Source organism: Amphiura filiformis, chromosome 19 (genome assembly GCF_039555335.1).
Source record: "Amphiura filiformis chromosome 19, Afil_fr2py, whole genome shotgun sequence".
Lineage (NCBI taxonomy): Eukaryota > Metazoa > Echinodermata > Ophiuroidea > Amphilepidida > Amphiuridae > Amphiura > Amphiura filiformis.
The window spans coordinates 12,878,324-12,904,922 of NC_092646.1; the positions used below are offsets into that span (position 1 = coordinate 12,878,324).

Consider the following 26,599-nt stretch of genomic DNA (forward strand, 5'->3'; position numbering starts at 1 on the left):
GGCTGTGTTCGTGGTCTTAGACCACAGCTAAGTCTAGTTCTTTTTCTTCTCTCTTCATTCGTTTTCTAATTCTTAATTTGTTGCCCTTTTCCTCATTTTGATCTTATTTTGTTCTCTCTTCCCTTCTCTTCCCTTCCCTTCCCTTCTCTTCCCTTCCCTTCCCTTCCCTTCCCTTCCCTTTCCTTCCTCCTTCCTTCCCTTCCCTTCCCTTCCCTTCCCTTCCCTTCCTTCTCTTCTCTTCTCTTCTCTTCTTCTCTCTTCTCTTCTCTTCTCTTCTCTTCTCTTCTCTTCTCTTCCCTTCTCTTCTCTTCTCGTCTCGTCTCGTCTCGTCTCGTCTCGTCTCGTCTCTTCTCGTCTCGTTTTGTTGCGATTTTGTTAGAGAAATCGGAGTCATGACGTTGTATTATATTCTCTTGGTATTAAATGAAAGTGAATCCACTATGAAGTATTAACTGCACTGCCACAATGCCGTGAATCATTCTGAAATCAAATATCCGTATGAACTGAGCACTGTTTTGTTGGCTATAATTTCAAAGCGTAAATTATTCATATTTAGCGTTTTATGCATTCCGGTGTCCTGTTCAATTATGCATAGATGTCCCAGCTGATCTACCAATTGAAAAACTATTAATAATTTACAGAAAGTTGATTCACGGTCGTTTTTATAATGCGTTAAAACAAAAACTAACGTGCATGTGCTTGCATATTATTGCGTCGCTGATTTAGCGTTAGTGGCGTGTGACGATTTGTGACAAGTGAGATAAGTTAACTTTCATAATCTATGGATAAACTCTATTCTCGCCAAGTTTTGAGACCAATCTCTAATTACTAAATGAGATATCGCACCAATTAACCACTAGCTAAATCATCATAATCCTCATTGTGTAAAACACCCCGCTCTGTGATTCGGCATATCGTCGTTTCACGATACGTTGTCATAGGCCATTGACACCGCATGGTTTGTATATACCATGCTATTAGCTATCATCACTAGCTTAAAACACACCTGAAACCAATTAATGGTCACATAATCTGAAGTTTTAATACATGCTGGAGAAATCTTTCCAGTACATTTTCAGCACTGTCGTTTTCTTCCAGTTTGCAAATCGTTCATATGAATAAAGCCATATTATAACATTTCTGCAAAAATAGATTAGTATTCATTTTTCAATAAAATGTTAGCATTTACTGTCAGATATGTCCCCTTTTAATTATTTTGAGCCGAACAAGTGAGGTAAAGCAAAGAAAATTGGAATTTACTACCAGCGCCAATGCATGTTACTCCGGCGGTTGTAATATGGTACGATCCTCTGGCATGTGTGTGTGTGTCCCGCACGCCGTGTACGTAATACTGTGTTGACATCGAATACGCGTGCGACTAATATTTCCATCGTAATAATAAAACGCCGGTTCCGGCGGTCTATTCAAAATCTCGGATTTTGACAAAACTACAGCACCTGAAGTCTTGATTTTTGTAGAGAATCTTTGTTTACTAAAGTACATTACAATCGTGCAAAAACCTGAATTAAATTTTTTTTTTTTTTTTTTTTCCTCAGCAAATGTTATAATATGGCTTTAAAAGATACCTAACGAGCCTAGTTTACTGACTGTCCGACAACTTTCAAATATTTTGTCCATACGCTTTCGCTGGGATCACTTATACTGTCTTTAACATATTTCTTTTAACAGTATAAGGCACGGAAGTAGACATGGCGGCAAGAGCTCATCAATAACATGAATTTTTGAACAACATTTTCTGCATTGAGTGCTTGAAAATGTCACAAATACTCAAGCATTCCGTCTTGGAAGTTAATAACTAACAAGGATGTTGCTTTCTGGGCCCATTACATCCTTTACTGATCATGAGAGAGCCGTTATCCGTTGGGCGATATCTTGAGTGGTCTCGGATGTACATCGCTTTATTTTCTACCAATTATTGTTTTATCTTAAGGTCAATGCTTTTTCAACCTCTGCTCCTCGCCTATGGAATAGTTCCCTGCCACGACCAGAGGCATTACCACCATGACCTCTTTAAAAAAATCTCTGAAAAGTCACTTCTTCCTCAATTAGCTGGTTGTCTCCTCTACATTCTAAAAATATTTTCCGCAACATTGAGTAAAAAGGTCACAGCTCAACAGTTGAGTAAAAAAATACTCAACATTGAGTAATTTTTTACTCATTTGTTGAGTTGTGACCTATATGAGCTCAATGTTAATTTTTTTTTTACTGTTGAGTTGTGACCTTTTTACTGAGTAAAATTGAGTAAGATATTTTTTACAGTGTAAGGTAAGGGTTAATATGAGTGTATATCTCCATGGCAAATTCATCTTCTCACGTGTTTACCGTTTCATTTTTGATGGTCGGTCCTACCCCAGTCCAGGTACTGGAGTAAAAATTGTATGTACTAAAACGAACACAAAGAATGGGTCTACTATTAGCTTAAGCCGTTTGGGTGCCAGATGAAAACCTGTTTTTTTTTAAACTTCCGTGGTCCGGGTACGCGCTGGTGAATTGCGATCGCGTAGAAGTGACAAGGTCGCCTATTTCGCGCCGCGCCGAAGACCAATGGGTCAGACGGCTTGTTGTCAAGTGCATTGATCAGCCAATCAGCATGATTGTTTATTGCTTTTGCCTTTACGCTCGTGTACGCGATACGCACAGGCACGACCACGGAAGTTTTAAGAAAACAACTTCAGGGTTAAACATTGTGCACTGTTGCATGCTTTTAAAGGCCAGAAGTAAATATGCTGCATTTTGTTTTGTTTCATAACTAACATACATAGCAGTAAACAAAGTAATAAATGTTATTTGTAACGTAATTAAATTGGTACCATATACTATTTTTTATTAAGTTCTAAATACTAATTTTGTTCTTAAATTACACTAGAAACCTAGTTAGCAATTTGAGCAAGAAATACGATATGAATCAAATTAATAAATTTGCACATTTTGCGAAACTAAATAATATGATTGTGTTTTGTACGTGACAATTTGGATCAGTTGACATTAATTTAGATACAATTCGATAACTCAACTTCGTAATGCAACAAAAATCATTCGAGACTCGTGCTTTTATGTGACAGTTCAACGGAAAACATTATCCCGCTTGACTTTAAAATAACTGAATTATATCTGGGTTACTGAAATCAATTTTACATCTTTACAATCAAGCTTATGCCTCATATGACTTATTACCAAAATGGAAGAAAAAATCACTAACACAGGTCACTAGAAGCGAGATATGATCCACAACATGTTCATCTATCAGCGCACAGTTCTTTAACCCCAATACATTTGTACATTCATTGAATGACCTTTGAAAATTTTGGTACAAAAACTCATACTCTGCAACTTGAGGTCAAATTTTGCATCATGATTATTTAATTGTGGTTATTGAACTATGCCATTTGGCTGAGGCAATTGTGGTCCATAGTGTCTAGTTGAAATTCACTGTGATCATGGTGATGCGATTATAAGAATAACACTCATCGTCTTGCCTTTGGGCGCCGACCGACTGAATTCAGGCTATGCACATTTCAGTGGTTTATTCGCGCTAAAGTTGATTATCACTGAACCCTAAATATTAATTTTGCAAAGAACAGACAAGAAATAATTTTTGGCGGGAAGCAGGTACTTTCGAGCTAAGTGGAGTGTGAACACGATGAGGTGTGTTTACTTTGGCCGCGGCGTGCTAATGTATTGCACGACGTGTTTAGTTTTATCACAAGAAGGAGAAAAAATCTTCTCTCAGTGTGATATCCCCATTTTATATTTAGACATTTTGGATGTAGGTTCCTATCTGCATATGCCCATGTCAATATGTCTTTAAAAGTTATTTCATAGAGGATTTTCAGTTTTAATTATCTATTTATATTTGTTCCTTATTTATTTTTTGCTCCTCTTCGAATTTGGTAGTTAGGTAAGGGTTAAAATAGGTGTATATATCTCCATGGGAATTCATCTTCTCGTGTGTTTACCGTTCCAATAAGTTAGCAGAAAAGTATGTTGAAGATGCCTGAGATTTGATGTTTTTCAGTCCATTCTGGTATTTATTTCATAGAAATGAGTTTGAGTTGAGAAAAAAGAAGACGAGAGAGGCCTGGCGCCGGGGATTTAGACCTAGAATAAGAAAGTGACGTACATGCACTTGTGCCTATTCGAGTACAACATTAAGGGGGTACTACACCCCTGCCCAATTTTGTGCCTATTTTTGCATGTTTCTCACAAATTATAGCGCATTGGTGACAAGTTAGATACGTAAATTATAGGGGAAAGGACTACAACTACTGCACTGGAAATTTTATTTCAGTACAGACAACAGTTGTGGAGTTACAGTCAAAAATGAGGGAAAACCAGTATTTGATCAATAAATCAATAACTACTTGCCTTGAGTTGCTGAATTATGAGTGCAGTAGTTGTAGTCCTTGCCCCTATAATATACATATCTTACTTGTATCAAATGTGCTATAATTTTTGAGAAAAATGCAAAAATAGGCACCAAATTGGGCAGGGGTGTAGTACCCCCTTAAGGGTATATCGGTGTAGGATTCGTTACAAAATAAAGGGTAATTCAGTGGAGAACTTTTAAGGAAGTTAATTAATCCGAAATGAAGATGAATTTAGGTATTACTGCGCCAGTGAGCTTGACGCACGAAAAGTGTGCAATTGAACACCATTTTGGCCAAAACATGGTGTTTTAAAACTAAAATGGAAGATTTGAAATGGGGTCAATGGGTGTTGCTTATATGCATTAGAGTGAAAAAGGAGGGTCATTGGGTGGCAGATTTGCAGAAAAAGAGGGAAGTCTATTGACAGGCACAGGCACGCATGCCCACTGGATTTAGAAAGTGAGAATATTATAGAGAGATGCATGGGGAAGTGAAAATCGAAGTAAAATTTTGATAAATCACCTTGAAAATTGCCGAAAAACGGGTTTGTACCCTCATTCAGGCTGTGTGCCATCTCCACCATGCAATCGAACGACTCAGGCTACGCTCCTGGGGAACTACTGATTTTTCATACACTCTTTTACTTTCCAGACAATATACATTGGGTAAATGTAAAAAAAAAAAAAAAAAAAAAAAACAAAACAAAATATGCAATTTAATGACTCAGGCTACGCTCCTGGGGAACTACTGATTTTGTATACACTGTTTTACTTTCCAGACAATACATTTGGTTAATGTAAAAAAACAAAACAAAAACAAAACAAAATAAAGATTTTCACTAAGAGCACGTGGGCTTGTACAAGGAGTCATGCTGAAAGTTTTATCGCTGACGGATATTGCCTTCTCAACTAATTCTCATTTGCAAAATAAAGGAACAGTATCTGCTATACTATTTACTTGTAGATACTGCAGCAAGTCCAGACTTCAAAACACCTGTCTCCAAGTAAAAAGGCAGTATACAGAGTGTACTATGTTTGTAGATACTGTATTTTACTTTACCAGATATGATATGAGTACTTCTAGTCTATTAGCATTGAGTAAATAGATTGTCAGTCAAAACTAATCGTCCTGAATGATATTTCCGTCGTCTCTCTCTTACAAATGTTTTTATCTGACAGATATGAAGGACTGTCGTGAACTCGAAGTTAATGCAATACTAAATGCCCAACTTGAATGTCGCGTTATTAAATGATTTTTTAACAAAATGTTAAATCAAAAAATAATGTTGCCAAAATATTGTCATTTTTTTTTGCAAACGTTAAAAAAAAGCTGTTTTCAATACGTTAATAACAACATTATTTTGTAATAGTTTGTGGAGACTTTCAAAATATGTTTATATGCAGGCTTGAACTATATTTTGTACTTGTTCTCAAAAGGACAAAAAATGAGTTAGGCAATTTTCATCAGCATGATATGTGTATCCAGACGGTCATATACACGGGGCTGCTGAGCCAGGAAAGGCGACATAGTGGTTATAAATATTGCATGTTCGTTGATGAGTTTTATATATAGCTATGTTTGATCGAATGAATGAACATTAGGCTGACATTCATGTTAACGAGTCTACCCACTTATAAATAATGCCAAATATTGCAAACATGCATTGCCAGCATGTGTGAAAGTGGTTCGGTACGAGACACAATTTATGGGTCCACAACACAAATACATTCCGTATACATTACTTTGAAAAATGGCACTTATTCAAATACAATATTCTCAGCAATAAACCAACTGGTTGCTTTCTATTAAAGACTGGAACCTATGGGTATTTTTATCTTTTTGGTTTCGGTTCCTCTATTGTTCAGAAAGAAAAATGCAACGGATTATGTTAGTTGATCTGTAATTTGAATTCATTGTTAGTTTGTCAATCAAGACTGGATAAGACACGATTATAGAACACCTACACCTCTCGCCTTTATGTCCTCGCATACTTATAGGCCCAACCTATTATCAGATTACATATTCCAACTCCAAACAATGAAAGCAATCAGTTAGGCTTCAATGCAATTCTTTGGTGTATTTTGGGACGAAAATAATTCGCCGTTTCATCTCTACATAATCATATGACCGATTTGTGCGCGATTTACATACCTAAAACTACCCAATGCCTAAAACTACCCAATACCTAAAACTACCCAATACTTCTTGGCAACACCCCGGGCAACACTGATTAGTGTAGGCCCTATATTTTGATGCTAGGCTATTTCACGAGCCACCCCGGCCTACTTTAAAACCGTAAAATTTAGACACTTGTTTTGTCTTGATTAGCACAAACCCTCTTATCGAAAACAGAAATTCTCTTCGTTCAACTTTTTAGTAAGCAACCAAAGACTACTATAAAAGGATTGTTCACACGTACCATGCTAACACGTCAACATAACAATGAGATCTGAAACCAAAAACTGAAACAGGAACTGAAACCAAAAAGATAAAAAGACCCTTAGTCATAAAAGATGAAACAAAGTAGGTGTATGATAAAAGTTACCATTTTGAGATACACCCGTCTGTTGAAATCGGTGTCTTGTAAGCCATATATCTATAAAGTCTCAACATTTCACAAAAAATAATACAAAGATGATAATTTCAACTTAAATAGTCCTGGGAGATGCCCTTATTTGTGATTTGCACCAGCACACTAATTTTCATAGAATACAATTTTTCTCAATTTTACCAGGGCAACTGCTGCTCATAAATTAATAAGGCACATTTGGATTGAAGTTGGGCAAAGAACCTCTGTTGCATTTTATAATAGAAGGCGATGTTTGCGAATGCTTTGCGATGCAAAGCCGGTTTGCATTGTCGCTGTTGGCGCTCACCGAATCGCTTAAGGCACTTAACACACAGAACTATGTAATATTTATGAAGTTTGGAATTAAATCAAAAAAATATTTACTTAATTATGTAACAATTTTTATCATATTAATTAAAATTTAACATAATTTGTTAAATATTACATAGTTCTTAGGTAAATGTTGCTTAATTATTATGAGGTTCTATATGCTTCGTATTTTTTTATCTGTGTGAAGGGATGGTTTATAGTAATATTGTATTCGCCAGTTTGCGGAAATAACGATGAGATAGACTGAGAATATTTTTGCATAAAGTGTAAAACCAAATACAAAACTAGTGCGACCCAATTCATAATATTCATCGTTCAGAGAGCAATCGTTTTCAATTAACAATTCACTTATTTTTTAAACTTGAATATCAGTTGATTTGCTTGTTCAATTTTCTTCGATTACATGGCTTGGTTTGAAGAGGAAATTAAATCAGTCAGTTCTGTGAGTTATAAAGCGACTCTGTTAACTCTTGTATCCTCTATAATAAAATCAAATATCTTGGATGTCTTATCAACCTGCTGCATCAAAAATGTATCTGAACTAGTTTTATTGTTTGAATATCATGCTTTGCATTGTGATAAGTCTTCAAAGGAGGTCATGTGAGTATCAGCTACATTTCTTTCTTTCTTTCTTTCTTTCTTTCTTTCTTTCTTTCTTTCTTTCTTTCTTTCTTTCTTCTTTCTTTCTTCTTTCTTTAAGTTATTCTTTCTTTCTTTCTTACTTTCTTTCTTTCTTTCTTTCTTTCTTTCTTTCTTTCTTTCTTTCTTTCTTTCTTTCTTTCTTTCTTCTTTCTTTAAGTTATTCTTTCTTTCTTTCTTACTTTCTTTCTTTTTCTTTCTTTCTTTCTTTCTTTCTTTCTTTCTTTCTTTCTTTCTTTCTTTCTTTCTTTCTTTCTTTCTTTCTTTCTTTCTTTCTTTCTTTCTTTCTTTCTTTCTTTCTTTCTTTCTTTTGGTACTGGAGGCATTATGTAATGGACAAAGTATTATGTTATGCCGATTCTAACGGTATAAGGAAACATTTGGTCATATTTTTTTTACCTACACCTAATTGATTTAAGACGGTCTGTTCATGATAAGGCTAATCAAAACTACAATAGTAAAGGAAAGTATCCGTTTCATCATTTGTTTACATTATACTACTATTTAACTGGGGTAGGTATTGTACAAAAGTATAATAATTGCTAACCATTCTAACCACGCACTTTGTTGTATCCCAATAATATTAAAATGTACTTTTGCCAAAAGTGATGATTGGAAAATGTAATTGACAATGATGTCGGCAATGTGGGAAAAGATGGTTAACAGATTGGACGATAACACGTATTACTATGAGCCAGTAGTAGACTCATAATGGCGAAGTTCAATAGTCTTCATTAAAGTAACATGTACCTGGGAAGTTGACCTTATGTTGTAGCGTATGAGTTTTAGTACCCAACACATGCAAAGGTCATTCTTTGAGTGTAGACGCATATGGAGGTTAACGAATTGTGTCCTGGAGATTGTAATGCTTGAGATCATACATGTTGCGGATGATTCGCGCTTTATAGCTATATTTTTCCCGCGCAATCGCTAAACAGTTACTTGTTCCTCTTTGTATAGAGTTAATAACAAGGTTATCTCGAATCTACCGAGCTATTACATGAAATAATTTTTTTTAAAGAAGCATACATGTATCGGCTGCATCACGAGAAGTAATAAATTTGATCACGTGTGTTTGATTTGATACAATGCTATGAGCACTTCATATAGTGTCATAATGTTTGTTGCAGCTAGTTACTTTTCAAAAGTCATAATTATTATTTTGTTTCAGCCGTACTGAACAGATCTAAACAGATCCGTCAACTTTTGTATCACAATTGTAGCGCGCGACTACGCAAATATGGAAGAAGGGCCCTGATTGGCTGATGGGATGGAATGAGCCGGAATATTTTACGTACGGTAAAACTGATGATGTAACAGGATAAACTACCTTAGCAATAGGTTAAAACAATATTTGAATATATCGCAATGACCATTTATTGAATACTTTACTTGTGATCAAATTCATCATGATTAATAACACATTTTTTTTATTTATCAAGAATTGACTATGGCATAGTCTGGACTGGTGCAACTCCCACCACACTAGCTCAGCTTGATTCCATCCAAAATAGAGCTAAGCATGTCATTGGTCTGCCAATGAATGAGTATGAAGATCATCGTATTCAGCCATCGAGCCACCGCAGGGCAGTTGGAGCAGCCACCCTCTTCCATGTTCTACAAGGAGGCCCCTGAGTTATTATGCCAGCTGATGCCAGACATCCATGTCCATGACCCCAGGTTGCGACGGTCTGTGAGATCCCATGACCTAGCAGTGGAAGTCCCAAGATCAAACCTTGTCAGCCATGAAAGATTATTTCTACCATCTACAGCCCAATTATGGAATTCTACCTGCCCAAATTCCAGCCATTAGATCGAGGGCCAGCTTCAGTAGGGAGGCTATTCGTTTTCTGGGTGCTTCCTCGTCAGCAGCTTCTAAATGACTTTTTTTGTCTCTGCAGTAAATGCCCAGTTATGCCATGTCGTAAAAAAAGAAAGTCATGCAGGCAACTCCGAGGTTGTGCATTGAATTGATTTGAATGAGGAATTACTACGGGAATCAGCGCCTTTTGTTAGAAGGCACACATGCGTTAAGTGTATAACCTCTACCAATATAAACGCAGTTGACCTCTTCGTGCAGTAAATAACATAACTGCAAACAAGCAGTGAACGCCTCGAAATCGGTTGTTACTTAATTAATTTAATTTTTTTTAAATAGTTCTGTTGAGATTCAGTTCCATGTTGCTTTATCGGAAATTTTTTCTCTTATATGCATGTTAATGCATGTTTTGGCTGCGAATTTTTAAGTGTGTGTTTGCCTGTCCAGAACTTCCTGGTCGGACGGCCAAGGTTGTTATTAATATATCGCCCTATCTTTGCCATGAATAACAAAACACCCCACGCTCTATTTCCTTTATAAAAATCTGGGCATACCCAACTCGTAAAGAAATGATATCGTAAGAATCCTGTTAATTACGCGTATCTGTTTACTTACTCTTAACAAACTCACAAATGAAATGGATCTAAAAACATCACACATTGTGGTCAACAACAGTGACACATGACACAATTGACAATTCCGTATACGAGTTCCAAAAAAATTACGTATTTACAATGTAGACGCCTTTTATACGACGTTGTAGTAACGTAAAATTGTTGGCTTGGTACATGTACGTGTCTCTTTTTACATAATAGCTATAGGAATACATACCAGACTTATCTCAAGTGGAGACCACTTCAAATCAACCCAGGTCATAGTTTAGGAATGTTTTCTTTATTCGTAAACCATGTAACTTGGGGAATGATTTGACGTGACCTCCACTTGAGATGAGCTGGCATTCCCAGCAATTATGAAACAAGATACTTAAGTAGCAGCCAACAAGTGCATCCTGTTGATAAGAATGTACGCCTGAGATGTACACATAGGGTGGTATACTTTTAAGATTGTCTAATAGTCCATCAAATGAGGCCAAATGTCAGTGACTCCAAGTGAAGCAGAACTAACCATGATGAAATCCAGAAAGCTTAACATCATTAAGGGTCAATCACGTTATCGTTATAAACCGTCTCTTTCTTTTAATGTTGTGATATTTGAATGGATTTGTATGGGTTGACCTAGTATCTGGTAATGCAGAACAAATATAGCGTCAACTATTAAAACGGGCGCTTTTATAATGTAGAATGGTTTTAAAGGGAATCATCAAAGTTGCTCCCTTTTTCGCAGAAATTAAGGCAAATTGTTCGTTTTCGGAATCCCAGTCGCACAGCCCTACCTGTCCGTTAGTTTTGTTTTTATCCTTGAACATGATGAAAATATTTTCTAGATGAGCACAACTTTTGTTTTTATAAATGTTTATTTTATTTTCCGTTATTAAAGAAAACAGTTGTTAAAGAATGAGATACAGAGTCATATACCGAGTAGTCATAATTGTTATTTGTCAATAAAAATCAGTAGGTGGTTCTTAGCCCGGTTCTTAGCCATGTTAGCCCTCGTCTAATTATAGAACATCTTTGTAACACGTCGAACGAAGGGGGGGGGGTCCACCCACACATCAACAGAGGGACGTCACAATGACGTCATTGACAAAAAGCTCAAAAATCGCTGATAGTCAGTCGAAATTTGATTTCAGCCAAAAAGCATTAAAAATTTTGAATAGTTGCATTATGTATCACTGGGAATGACACAGAACCACTTCTTGAAGTTTCATGCCGTTAATATAAAAACATATTGTACAAAAAATGACGAAAACTGGCTCTCGACCTCACCCCTTCTCACGCAGTTGAACGGTCTACCCCGGTAAGGTACCCTAGTCAGGTCAAATAAATTTCGGATAATTGGAAAATTACTTAGAGCCGTTTGGTGGTGTGCTTATGGCGACAGAAACAACGAGTATTGCGTGGGGCAAAACAAAACAAATACACACACACCCCTAAAATAAAATAAAAATAAAATAAAAAAAGGACCGATGAACGGAGACGTGTTTTTGTTCTGATTTTACATTCCTTACTGGGGACGTTGACGTTTTGAACAATATGTTTTGGAGTTTAACCTATCTACCGGGACTGATTTTTGTAGAGCAATAGAGGACGCACTCTCAAATGCATTTTTAGGCTGTTTGCTGTCAATTGCAATATCAGCTAAATGTGGAATGTGGACGGTTCGGGACGGTTCCCCATGTCCGTGGTTGGAATGTAAAGTTTCATTCGAACGTTTACGTCGCCGGTAAATACCTACTCGCACAAAATCTAAAAAACTAAAAAACAAAAACAACAACAACAAAAAACCCAAAACAACAACAACAAAATTAGAAGAAATCTGATTGCGTATCTCTCTTCACGTAGACTGCGGAACTCAGTCCCAATCTTAGCCTGATGGCCGTTGGCCGTTTATGACTAATATCTGAGGCTACTACGAGTACTTTACCTGTACATTTAGCTCATATGCTTATAGATGATCTATGCTAATATCGAGAGTGCATTTTGCTCATGTACCATCATCGACCAGGTTACCTGTCAAACTTCGTGAATATCTATGAATTGTGATCATCAGTACAAAAATTTGCATCTTTCGGATAACAAAAAAGATTGGACATGAAGCTACTGGAAATGTCAAACACGATTCTTATCAAAAACGTTTTCCGCCAAAACGAAAATGTAGGGCAAGTTATTATTATGTTTTCTTTTTTATTTCAAAATGAAATGATTTCGGAAGAAATCATAAAAAGCACGATTTTAGTCGACAACATAAATATGATAGAAAATTTAATTCCCTACTTTTTCGCAATCGGGGTTAACACGTTATTATTGTAAGTGTCTTCTCATTACAAGCCAAACATAATTTCAATTTTAACCTGCACATTTACCAGTAATCATTAATTCAACCTTCATTGTACGTTAAATTCCATTTAACATCAACTCTATAGAAATCAGACTTTTTCAATTTCAATTATTTTCTATAAAGAAAAACCGATCTTCGTTTACATCGTTGCCAATCATTTGTTTCCGCCTTTTTCAAACGGTAGTAATAGTCAACTGATATATTAACAGATCAATTAGATAAACATTGGAAATAACGTTTGAAAAGCTAAAGCTTGGCAGTAAATTCGGTTTTATTTCACTTGTCAGGAAGTACTCAGCAGTTGTAAAAAGCTTCCTATTCATTTATTGTACGTTTTCCATTTAGTTACATTTATTGAAAACAACACTTAAGTTCTTAACCCTTTGTAGATTCCCGGATGTCAACTGAAGCAGCCGACAAAACTAACGATCGTTGTCGTCAATTCTATGAAAAATATTGCTTTCTTTAATATATGTCATGAAATGCGTGAACTATCATGAATTGTTCATTTGATTAAAAGCTTATTGTTGTATATCGATCCAATTATCCTTGAAATTTGACAAAAACTGTTAAAATGTGCCTACTTTGAAAGGTTAAATGATACCTTAGCTTGCAATGTGTTATAACTGTTAGGGGTGTAGAATGCGACAAGGTTTAATGTTGTTACGTGCATGCCGCTCTACATAGCACCATTTTAGCTTACAGAAACCATTAAAGTTACGACAGTTGTTCACTAATTTGTATTTAGCACATATTGTCTCAAGAATCAATGAACCAATACTAGGCGTATTTGTACTCATTGGAATGCAAATTGAGTGAAGATTTTGATTCTGATAATAAAATACCAGATTATAATTTTTTTTAAACACTTTTGTGAAATGTCCTATTTACGTGGTTGGCGCGTGCGTTGGGTTTTATTTTGCAAATGCGGTTAATGGATCACTTAGCAAACGCCATAAGGTAGCATGTTGGGTAGCTACCGCCAAATACAATCAACAACAAGAATTAAATTGCATAACAGTTTAATAATATTTTTATATAAATGATATCCAACACTATTATGACATGAATTGCTTTTCGGCAAGGCACACAAAGACTTGAATTACGTATGTGTTATAGCATAATGTTAAATACCTATATTGTATTAGACAGTATTTTTTTGAGGAAAATAATAAATAAAATACGAAATGTTCAATAATATTTGACATGTTCTGTTCCACTCAGACAAATTGGAAATTTTTATTTTAAATAGGGAAAATAGCGGAATAAAAAACGAATGAAATAAGCGGGACTTCAATATATGACTTCACAACCAAAATATAAGCGTTTGCTCAAGAAGCCGACTTGAAATTTTCCATTCGTAAGAAGGAAAAGAAAAAGAAGAAGAAAACTGAGACGAAAATATATAAAATGTTGTTATATTTATATATATTCCTATATTATCTATTTGTTTCTATATATTATATCTTATTTATTTAAATATTTATTTATTTATCTGGGAGGAAAAACCGACCATCATTTGAAAATTTTGACCTTTCGTATTGAAGGTACACATTTTTCCCAAAACAATCTAATACACTTTAAGTACATATCATTAGATTGATTAAGTTTACTTTAAGGACTGATAAATATCAAAAATATCTGAATTCGATTCAATTATTTGAATTCGATGTGTCTAATGTTAATATATAGCCTTTATTATAATTTACTCTGTCTATTATATCACTATATTTAAAATTGTATGTTTCATTTAAAATGGCTCCGTTAGGGAGACGATGTATTGTCAATATGTAAATCAACATATTACCGCCAAATACAATCAACAACAAGAATTAAATTGCATAACAGTTTAATAATAATTTCATATCAATGATATCCAACACTATTATGACATGAATTGCTTTTCGGCAAGGCAAACAAAGACGTGAATTACGTATGTGTAATAGCATATGTTAAATACCTCTATTGTATTAGACAGCATTTTGAGGAAAATAATAAATAAAACACGAAATGTTCAATAATATTTGACATGTTCTGTTCCACTCAGACAAATTGGAAATTTGTATATTTGAAATAGAGAAAACAGAGGAGTAAAAATCGAATGAAATAATTAGTGGGACTTCAAAATATAACTTCACAACCAAAATATTAGCTTTGCTTCAAAGCCGACTAGAAATTTTCCATTCGTAAGAAGGAAAAGAAAAAGAAGAAGAAGAAAACTGAGACGAAAATATATAAAATGTTGTTATATTTATATATATTCCTATATTATCTATTTGTTTCTATATTTTATATCTTATTTATTTAAATATTTATTTATTTATCTGGGAGGAAAAACCGACCATCATTTGAAAATTTTGACCTTTCGTATTGAAGATACACATTTTTCCCAAAACAATCTAATACACTTTAAGTACATATCATTAGATTTATTAAGTTTACTTTAAGGACTGATAAATATCAAAAATATCAAATATATCAATTTTTAATAATTTGCCATAAAACTTCTATTATATCGCGAATAAAAAAAAAAAATAAAAAAAAATTGATATCGATATCAATTATTTGAATTCGATGTGTCTAATGTTAATATATAGCCTTTATTATAATTTACTCTGTCTATTATATCACTATATTTAAAATTGTATGTTTCATTTAAAATGGCTCCGTTAGGTAGACGATGTATTGTCAATATGTAAATCAACATATTATTGAAAATTAACACTTTAATGTTTTGCAAAAGTTCATTCTACAAATCATATACTTTGAAAACTTGCTTGATTTATTGTTGTTAATGAGTTATATATGTTTTACAAAAGTGTCGTTGTGTCAGCCCTCTTTACAACATAACTCAAGAACCACAGGACCTACAAAAGTATATCTGTGATATTTGAAGTCTTCTACACACTCGCTATGAAATGATCAATGCAATTTTTGTCAAAGCTCACTACCATACGCAAGATGATGTGAACTACCAAATCGCAATAGTTTAAAATAGTTGCTAACCTGAAGTGTGGCAATCATTTCTGTAATCTTCATCTTCAGAAAGTCTACTTTTTAGGGGTGAATGACTCTTCCTTTTCCTCCAGGATCTTTCGGTGATACCGCATTGTTACAAAATAAAACAAAATCATTATGAACCAGCGGAAAAGCGTGCGGCATTATTAAACATATACTTCAATAGTCAGGTATTTGTTCAGGTTCGTATAATTGTTTTTATTATTAATTTAATTCCAATACCAATATTAGGCGCTGCTATAACAAACAGAAATATTAGAGCGCTTAAGGGTAGACGAGGTATTGTTGGTCGAAGCAACCTAAAAATCGATTTTCATTATCTAGATCAATATATTATTGAAAATTAACACCTTGATGTTTTGCAAAAGTTCATTCTACAAATTGTATACTTTGCAAACTTGCTTAATTTATTGTTGTTAATGAGTTATGTACGTTTTACAAAAGTGTTGTTGTTTCAGCGCTCTTTACAACGTAACTCAAGAACCGCAGAACCTATAAAAGTATCTCTGTGATATTTTAATTCTTCTACACGCTCGCTATGAATTGAGCAATGCAGTTTTTGCCAAAACTCACTACCATTCGTAAGATGCTGTAAACTACCAAATCACAACAGTTTAAAATAATTAATAACCTTAAAGGGATTATCAACGATTTTGTGCATCCGTAAAAATAGTTTGTCTGTAACTACACCACCATTACATACGATCAACAATAACACCTCGCATTAATATCATTTAACTTGGCAAATAACTGACTTTGTGAGTTTGAATTACTATAATTGAAGACCGAATTAAAAAGACTAATTTGCGTATGACGTCCTGTCAACTAGACTAAAAATGCCGTACTGCGCAGGTCAGCAACCAATCACGTCGAGACGCTACCCTGACGTCAGACGCAAACGAGTCTTTTTAATTCGGTCTTCAATTATATCACTAGGTTCGACTGCTAGCGTACTAGATTATTAAAATCATGGTTTCCGAATTCGATAGCTTAATTCGCGCATAATACTTCTACGCTCACCCTTTCATTCAGATGTTAGCTACCATTTGTCTTGATCAACTTGCTACGTTAGCCGTTTGTTCACTTCATTTACACCACATCTATAATTATGCTTGTTCCAAAAAGGCAAAAATCTAAATTTTGATAAATTTTTTAGGGTCCTCTGTTTTGTCGAATCACTGATATTCCCTCAATTTGTAACTGTCAAATACAAGAGCTGAATTCCAATGATGCAGCTCGAAGAACATCTAATAATAATATAACGTATCTCTTGTATATATTTTAGCCTTTCTATTGATTACCCCCTATAACTCACTTATGGCTAAAACTGGTGCTTTGAACAATTTTGGCTGTGTCAGTGTTTCTAGATTATGTAGGATTCATTTAAGATAATAATCACTGGAGGTTATATTGGAACAAAATATTTCGATTTTCGTGTCTGCAAAGGGTATACTTCAGATTCTGAATATTAATTGTGACGCAATCAACATAATGAGTCGTTTGTCACAGTATTGATTTGGAATTAAGGCTACAAAAATATCTCATCATTGTCCTTGTTTTTATGCAACATGAAGATATCCATGAATTTAAATCGAAAGTTCAAGTTCAATTTGTTGAATGAAACTGCATTATAATTTGAAGAAGCGAGAAAATTAGAAAACACAAAAGCAGCGAGATATTTCAACATAACGCGTGCAGTGCACCCATGTCGCCCCGTTAATATCCGCCTTAGACGATGCTACACTCTAATTTCACTCAATATTCTGAATAGGATCCCTACTCATTTATTTTTGATCCCATAACTATTCGTTTTGATGAGCTATATTGTTCATTTTGATTGTATACATATATCATCACTTTGAACCGACAATCTTATCAAAATGAATAGGTCCCGTTTTATTTTGACAAGTAACTAAATTGAAATGATCTCCAACTCATTATTTGACAAGATTATCCATTTCATCTTTAACAAGAATCTATTGATATAATCAATATTTGCTTCACAATGTCTTTTGTTTTCTATTGAATTTTTTTCGTAGTTAATGAATGAATCGTATCTTCTAAAGTGCCATGACGATTTTATGCTCATTTTGTGGGAGCAGATGACTGTCAATGTTGTCTATTGCAATATCAACTAATTGTAGACGGTTCGGGACGGTTCCCCAGTACAGTAACGTCCATGGAATATAAAGTTTCATACTAACGTCCGCGTTTGCCGGCAAACACCTGCGCCCACAAAAAACAAAAAACAAAACAAACAAACAAACAAACAAACAAACAAAAGCACACTATCTCATATATAAGAAGATTAATTCTGATTGTGTATCTCTCTTCACGCGTGCGTAGACTGCGGAACTCAGTCCAAATCTTAGCCTGATGGCCGTTGGCCGTTTATGACTAATATCTGAGGCTACTACGAGTATGTTTTTGAAACCATTAGCACCATGCACTTCACCTGTATGCTTTCTAATATCGAGAGTGCATTTTGCTCCTGTACCATCATCGACCAGGTTACCTGTCAGTCTTCGTGAATATCTATGAATTGTGATCATCAGTACAAAAATGTGCAGCTTTCGGCTAACAAAAAGATTGGACATGAAGCTACTAGAAATGTCAAACACGATTCTTATCAAAAACGTTTTCCGCCAAAACGAAAATGTGGGGCAAGTTATTATTATGTTTCCTTTTTTTTTTCTATTTCAAAATGAAATGATTTGGGAAGAAGTCGTAAAAAGCACGATTTTAGATGACAACATAAATATGACAGAAAATTGAATTCCCTACTTTTTCGCAATCGGGGTTAAGACATTATTATTGTAAGTGTGTTCTCGTTACAAGCCAAAGATAATTTCAATTTAAACCTGAACAATCACCAGTAATCATTAATTCAACCTTCATTGTAATAAATTCCATTTAACATCAATTCTATATAGAAATCAGTCTTTTTAAATTTCAATTATTTTCTACAAAGAAATACCGATCTTCGTTTACATCGTTGCCAATCATTTGTTTCCGCCTTTTTCAAACGATAGTAATAGTCAACTGATATATTAACAGATCAATTAGATAAACATTGAAAATAACGTTTGAAAATCTAAAGCTAGGCAGTAAACTCGGTTTTATTTCACTTGTCAGGAAGTACTCAGCAGTTGTAAAAAGCTTCCTATTCATTTATTGTACGTTTTCCATTTAGTTACATTTATTGAAAACAACACTTAAGTTCTTAACCCTTTGTAGATCCCCGGATGTCAACTGAAGCAGACGACAAAACTAACAATCGTTGTCGTCAATTCTATGAAAAATATTGCTTTTTTATATATGTCATGAAATGCGTGAAATATCATGAATTGTTCATTTGATTAAAAGCATATTATAGTATATCGATCCAATTATCCTTGAAATTTGACAAAAACTGTTAAAATGTGCCTACTTTGAAAGGTTAAATGATACCTTAGCTTGCAATGTGTTATAACTGTTAGGGATGTAGAATGCGACAAGGTTTAATGTTGTTACGTGTATGCCGCTCTACATAGCACCATTTTAGCTTACAAAAACCATTAAAGTTACAACAGTTATTCACTAATTTGCATTTAGCACATATTGTCCAATGAAGCAATACTAGGAATGTTTGTACTCATTGGAATGTAAATTGAGTGAAGATTTTGATTCTGATAATAAAATACCAGATTATAAATTTTTTTAAACACTTTTGTGAAATGTCCTATTTACGTGGTTGGCGCGTGCGTAGGGTTTTATTTTATAAATGCGGTTAATGGATCACTTAGCAAACGCCATAAGGTAGCACGTTGGGTAGCTACCGCCAAATACTATCAACAACAAGAATTAAATTGCATAACAGTTTAATAATATTTTTTATATAAATGATATCCAACACTATTATGACATGAATTGCTTTTCGGCAAGGTACACAAAGACGTGAATTACGTATGTGTTATATCATATGTTAAATATCTATATTGTATTAAACAGCATTTTGAGGAAAATAATAAATAAAATACGAAATGTTAAATAATATTTGACATGTTCTGTTCCACTCAGACAAATTAGAAATTTTTATTTTAAATAGGGAAAATAGCGGAATAAAAAACGAATGAAATAAGCGAGACTTTAAAATATAACTTTACAACCAAAATATAAGCTTTGCTCCAAAGCCGACTTGAAATTTTCCATTTGTAAGAAGGAAAAGAAAAAGAAGAAGAAGAAAACTGAGACGGAAATATATAAAATGTTGTTATATTTATATATATTCCTATATTATCTATTTATTTCTATATTTTATATCTTTATTTATCTTGCTTGCAATTGTATGATTTACCTTTGACAGTTGAATTTTCCATCATAAAATTTATATGTTTGACATTTAACAGTCCTCAAAATAAACTTTATAAATCTAATGATATGTACTTAAAGTATATGTAGCTGGGAGGAAAAACCGACCATCATTTGAAAATTTTGACCTTTCGTATTGAAGATACACATTTTTTCCAAAACAATCTAATACACTTTAAGTACATATCAATAGATGTATTAAGTTTACTTTGAGGACTGATAAATATCAAAAATATCAAATATATCCATTTTTAATAATTTGCCATAAAACTTATATTATGTCGCGAATTTAAAAAAAAATTAAAATTAATTTGATATCGATATCAAATTATTTGAATTCGATGTGTCTAATGTTAATATATAGCCTTTATTGTAATTTACCCTGTCTATTATATCACTATATTTAAAATTGTATGCTTCATTTAAAATGGCTCCGTTAAAGGTAGACGATGTATTGTCAATATGTAAATCAACATATTATTGAAAAATAACACTGTAATGTTTTGCAAATGTTCATTCTACAAATAATATACTTTGAAAACTTGCTTGATTGATTGTTGTTAATGAGTTATATACGTTTTACAAAAGTGTCGTTGTTTCAGCCCTCTTTACAACATAACTCAAGAACCACAGGACCTACAAAGGTATATCTGTGATATTTGAAGTCTTCTACACACTCGCTATGAAATGATCAATGCAATTTTTGTCAAAGCTCACTACCATACGCAAGATGATGTGAACTACCAAATCGCAATAGTTTAAAATAGTTGCTAACCTGAAGTGTGGCAATCATTTCTGTAATCTTCAATTTCAGAAAGTTATTTTTAGGGGTGAATGACTCTTCCTTTTCCTCCAGGATCTTTCGGTGATACCGTATTGTAACAAAATAAAACAAAACCATTATGAACCAGCGGAAAAGCGTGCGGCATTATTAAACATATACTTCAATAGTCAGGTATTTGTTCAGCTTCGTATAATTGTTTTTGTTATTAATTTAATTCCAATACCAATATTAGGCGCTGCTATAACAAACAGAAATATTAGAGAGCTTAAAGGGATTATCAACGATTTTGTGTATCCGTAAAAATATTTTGTCTGTAACTACACCACCATTACATTCGGTCAACAATAACACCACGCATCAATATCATTTAACTTGGCAAATAACTGACTTTGTGAGTTTGATTACTATAATTGAAGACCGAATTAAAAAGACTAATTTGCGTATGACGTCCTGTCAACTAGACTAAAAATGCCGTACTGCGCAGGTCAGCAACCAATCACGTCGAGACGCTGCCCTGACGTCAGACGCAAACGAGTCTTTTTAATTCGGTCTTCAATTATATCACTAGGTTCGACTGCTAGCGTACTAGATTATTAAAATTATGGTTTCCGAATTCGATAGCTTAACTCGCGCATAATACTTCTACGCTCACCCTTTCATTCAGATGTTAGCTACAGTTTGTCTTGATCAACTTGCTTACGTTAGCCGTTTGTTCACTTCATTTACACCACATCTATATGCTTGTTCCAAAAAGGCAAAAATCTAAATTTTGATAAATTTTTTAGGGTCCTCTGTTTTGTCGAATCACTGATAATCCCTCAATTTGTAACTGTCAAATACAAGAGCTGAATTCCAATGATGCAGCTCGAAGAACATCTAATAATAATATAACGTATCTCTTGTATATATTTTAGCCTTTCTATTGATTACCCCCTATAACTCACTTATGGCTAAAACTGGTGCTTTGAACAATTGTGGCTGTGTCAGTGTTTCTAGATTATGTAGGATTCATTTAAGATAATAATCACTGGAGGTTATATTGGAACAAAATATTTCGATTTTCGTGTCTGCAAAGGGTATACTTGAGATTCTGAATATTAATTATTGTGACGCATCAACATAATGAGTCGTTTGTCACAGTATTGATTTGGAATTAAGGCTACAAAAAATATCTCATCATTTATTTGTCCTTGTTTTTCTGCAACATGAAGATATCCATGAATTTTTAAATCGAAAGTTCAAGTTCAATTTGTTGAATGAAACTGCATTATAATTTGAAGAAGCGAGAAAATTAGAAAACACAAAAGCAGCGAGATATTTCAACATAACGCGTGCAGTGCACCCATGTCGCCCCGTTATATCCGCCTTAGACGATACTACACTCTAATTTCACTCAATATTCTGAATAGGATCCCTACTCATTTATTTTTGATCCCATAACTATTCGTTTTGAAGAACTATATTGTTCATTTTGATTGTATATATATCATCACTTTGAACCGACAATCTTATCAAAATGAATATGTTCCGTTTCATTCTTACAAGTAACTATTTAAATTGAAATGATCTTCAACTCATTATTTATTATTATCCATTTCATTTTGAAAAGATTCTATTACGGAAGATTACTGAAAAGGTCATTTTTAACAAGAATCTATTCATTTTATATTAATAGGCGTGGTGGCCTAGTGGTTAGAGCTTCCGCCTCACGGTCGCGGGTTCGAATCCCAGGCGGGCCATACCAAAGGCTTTAAAAATGGTACCTACTGCCTTCTTGCCAGGTGTTCGGCATTGAAAGAATGGAGTAGGGAAAGTGAAACACATGGCTACCAGTGGACTAACCCCCTGCTGTAGCTTTTCTGCTTGCAGACATGTGGCCTAGGGTTATGAAACAGAGATAGGCGCCGTCCAATGGGCCGAAAGGCTTGGGAAGGATTTAACTTTTTTTTTAACAGCCAATTCGTGTGGCCAAGCGAGACTGACCACAATAGTGTTTATAACACTATCAATCACCCATTATGTTGCATTCAATCATGAATTCAATAGAGTCGGTTAATGATCTCGGTGAATGACTTCGATATTACATTTTGATGAGTCATTCAGTCTAAACGCAGGACAACCGATCTTTTGTTCTGCTTAGTCGCGCCAAAAGTCGATCGATACATGTTAAAATCAACACAATTCCGAGATACACCTTTTTGCTATGAAATTTATTTTCTCGGTCAAATATAAAGCAAAATTTTTTTTTTTCTTCAGTAATGTCAAATAAAAACATGCTTGGATGAACATTTTTTTTTTAAATCCTGGTGTTAAAATTAAGCATCAAATTGTGTCTTTTAGTGTGATATTTTTGATTTTTATAGGCCTTTAGTTCGCCCGTGAGCTTTTTACAGAATTCATTTTTAGCGTCTCAAACTAATATAGTTTGCTAAAGAAAGATATTTCCCACCTCTGTAAAGCACATCGTGTGGGTCTATATATTATAGTTTTGTCAGAATTTCCGTTTTTATTTTACCCTTTTCCCTTCATGCTCCGAAAATGTCAAACTTAGTACTTTACCTCGAGAGCAACCAGCAGAAATAATCGATATTTCAATTGTTGTCAACCCAGGTCCCTTTTCCATTGAAAACCAGGATTGCCTGACCAGCGATTTGGTAGCCCAAATCCCCAATTCTGGTAAATGAGGTGGATTTTGGAAATTTGCTCCCGTGATAGCCTGCAATTTCTATTTATAGGGGCTATGGATTCCATGATTATGAAAACCATTTTGTCTGTTTGTTTGTTTATTTATTTACCTAGGATGAGGTCCATGGGAAAATCCACTGTCCAAACCTAGAAAAATTCGCGTGTTATTAGAGGGGATTTTAATTTTCTGTCCCTCCTATCTCCAGGTGAATTTTGAATGACCCCCCATCGCGGGTTGGCATTTTCATTACACCCTTCAGACTTGCGTTCGGGTTTGTGTAGGCCTATTTGTCATAATTTAGCGCTATAGGACCTACTTTCTAAATGTATAGCTATAGCCGTGCTATATAAATATTATAAGGTACCGGTATGTAATATTATGTAGGCCTATGGGGGTGGGGTGGGTACTCAACACATTTTAACCATGACTTACAATGCAAGGCTCATTGTTACCATAAATGATTTTTCCTTTAGGTCATTATAATAGGTTGTTATAAACTTCCGTGTTTAACCTTGTATTGTTTTGGCTGCTTCATTATGACTTTCGGTGGGTTTAAGCAATTTCAAACAAACACAAACAAAAGGCACTATACCGAAACACTAGGTAATTTCTTTGCTATATTGAAGTTCTGGCAAAACTGTATCCAGGCCGGGCACCCAGAGATATCGATCCACAATGCTAGTATTTCACGCGTGGATTTGAAATTTTTTCAGCTGGTAGTCAAAAATTATGGAATCAAAACGGAAATTCTGACAAAACTATGATATATCGCTCACGGTGATGTGCGTTAGAAAGTTGGGAAAAATCCTTCTTTAGCGAACTATATTACTTTGAAAAGCTAAAAGGTTGATCCAAAAAAAGGCTCGCGGGCAGAGTTGAAGCCTATCAAAATCGAAAATCTTACACTAAATGACTGAATTTCACGACTAAGTTTAACACTAAGATTTGAAAAAAAATACAGTATCAAGCATTACAGTGTTTCCTGACATTTACTGAAAAAATGAAAATTATTGCTTTTCATTTGGCCGAGAAAAAAATTTTACACTGAAAAAGTGTAACTCAAAATTTTGTTTATTTGAATACCAAATTCGATAGTTTGTATTGCCTTATTAAATGACTGAGTGAGCCTTGCAGAACAATAACAATCGGTTGTCCTGCGTTTAGACTGCATTTTGAATTGAAATCTGTTCATTTTGAATAGAAATCTGTTATTTCTCTATCGGAATATTCTGTCTTGTCAAATTTGAGAAGTTTTGAGAAACTTTGATGATTGCTGATTGTTTCGTAGAGTCGTTATGCTGGTTTCATACTTTCCTGCCGCTTGCCGCTTTGCCGCTCTGAAGATGATTTTGCTTCACTGTGCAGTCGCACCAGAAACGCTAGCGGTGACCAGCGGCAAGCCGATATATCGATCACTCCACCGCTTTGCCCAAATGGCAGCACCGCTGTGAGTTGAATCAAAGTCAAGTCGGAGCGGTGCCGCTCTGACGTATGAGAACAAAATACGATTTTGGAGAGGTGCTTAGCGGCAACATTGGCTTTCAGAGTCATGTCGCTGCCGCTCAGCAGTGTGCCGCTCCGCTTACAAACAAGTGCAAGCGGTATGATGAAGCGTCACTCGCTCAGCGGCAAGCGGCAGAAAGTATAAAACCAGCATTAGACAAAATATTTTGTACAGAATATCTCGGATTATTCTAAAAGCCATTGCAATGATGCTCTTTGAGTATACACTATTATCAGATTAGTAATATTCCACGTAAACACTTCAATCAATCAAACACATGATTTGCAATGTTAAATGCAATACATGTGTTAATATTACCATTACCTTCTATAATTTATTCAGCTCAACAATCGACTAGGTCAATAGACTAGTACATTGTACTTTTATTAAACGATTTATGTTGTTCAAGCGTTTGAAAAATTACACACAAGTTTTAAACTTAATTGATATAAATGATGAATGTAATTGAAATAAAAAATGATACTTGCATGGTTGTGAATAACTTCATTTTAGTTTGCTTGTCCATAAGATCAGAAAAAGACAATTATCAAATTGGTTATCTATGGGAACACAATTCTACCGAGCAAATATGCAGCATCTACGAATATGTCGACTACTCAGTGCCAGAAGTGGATAAGTACAGCAGCTGCCTGTGAACATTTGGCAATTTACACACAGTATATTGTACCCACTTCTGGCACTGAGCAGTCGATGTATTACAAAATGTACTGTCGTTTTACTTGTGATACTGGTGTTTAAAATCGGTCTACGCTTAATGTAAAATGCTATATCTACATGTACGATGTTTTTATGTGAGAGGCGCACATCTTTGTAAATTGCTGTATCTGCTTTACTCTATATATGCAGATACTCTGTTTTTAATTGGTAGGGCAGAATATGCAGTGTGTCAGTTGTTGGAAACCATTTCTAATAAAGAACTTTGGGATTAGGACTCGCTAAATCTTTTAGGCGGCGAGGTAGATACCAGGATAAATCACACTGCTTGGTAGATGCGTCTTGGTTCACTCGTCTCGGCTAGTCCCTCAGATTGGTAGTTCTGTTCATCGGCTCTTCATCGTAGATTTGGCATTGGTATGGGCGCTAATAAAAAGCTCTCCATAGAACTAGAGGTTCAACCAGGGTCTTATTTAGGCTTTCAGACTCAGCCAAGCACGAATATTATCACACCAACATCAAGACAATCAAAACCACAATTTACTGTTATTTAAGTTATTTATTACCTTACTACATCTTCTTCATTCTGTATGAAACTTTATATTGAAACTAACAAGTGAACTGGGACTAGAACAAACTCCATTATCAAAGTAATAATTAGCGAGAATTGTTCTCGCTCTAAACTAACAAGTTGTGTCCAAATCTTGACGCACACGGAGATTTTATAGAGAGGTGTTATCTCTCTGAGTGACTGCTACAAGCCACAATTAAACCTCCGTTTGCGTCGTCCACAAGACCTCTGTTTACAAAAGACCATTGTGACGTTTTACGATAGTCTAATCGAAATGATGCGAGAGAGTGATTTCTCATTTATCACAA

General features: G+C 34.6%; 1 protein-coding gene across 2 annotated transcripts in view; it reads left to right on the top strand.

Annotated features, from left to right (window-relative positions):
* The window catches only part of LOC140140933 (metabotropic glutamate receptor 1-like), a 274,990-nt gene that overhangs the window by 139,228 nt on the left and 109,163 nt on the right, over positions 1-26,599 (top strand). The window lies entirely within an intron of this gene.